This window comes from Cynara cardunculus (assembly GCF_001531365.2).
Source record: "Cynara cardunculus var. scolymus isolate 2C chromosome LG 12, CcrdV1, whole genome shotgun sequence".
In the NCBI taxonomy this organism is placed as follows: Eukaryota; Viridiplantae; Streptophyta; class Magnoliopsida; order Asterales; family Asteraceae; genus Cynara; species Cynara cardunculus.
Genome location: NC_037539.1, coordinates 5,579,443 through 5,579,930, shown reverse-complemented (window position 1 = coordinate 5,579,930; position 488 = coordinate 5,579,443).

Below are 488 nucleotides of genomic sequence, written 5' to 3'. Positions count from 1 at the left end.
TGATGCAATAACATCATCTCATCACATCATATAGATGCGATAAAATCAAACTCATCACATCACAAGGATGTGATGACAGTTCCATATGATCAAAATCCCATTTTTAACATACAGTTGATTTTGTCACCCTTATCCCAATATACATCTTGTAACACCCCCATTACGGAGGAAGGCAGGTTACTTCAAAACGTAACGGAGCGCTATATAAAACCTCCAAAATATAGTCTCCAATACAAAATAAAATCTTCCAATAACGAAATTGAATATAACTCCAAATAAGATATAAAGGTCTCCAAAAACAAACTATTTCCAAAATCCTCCAACAACCGAGGAAAATCTAAAAACAACCAAAGAAATCTAATCTAATAGCTAGAAAGGAACAAAATCTAATAAATGAATTAACATAACACTAAACCTCTTGAAATCCTTGGAACCAAGATTATGATCTACTCTCTTTCACAAAACCTATCCGTCCCTTGATTACCTGC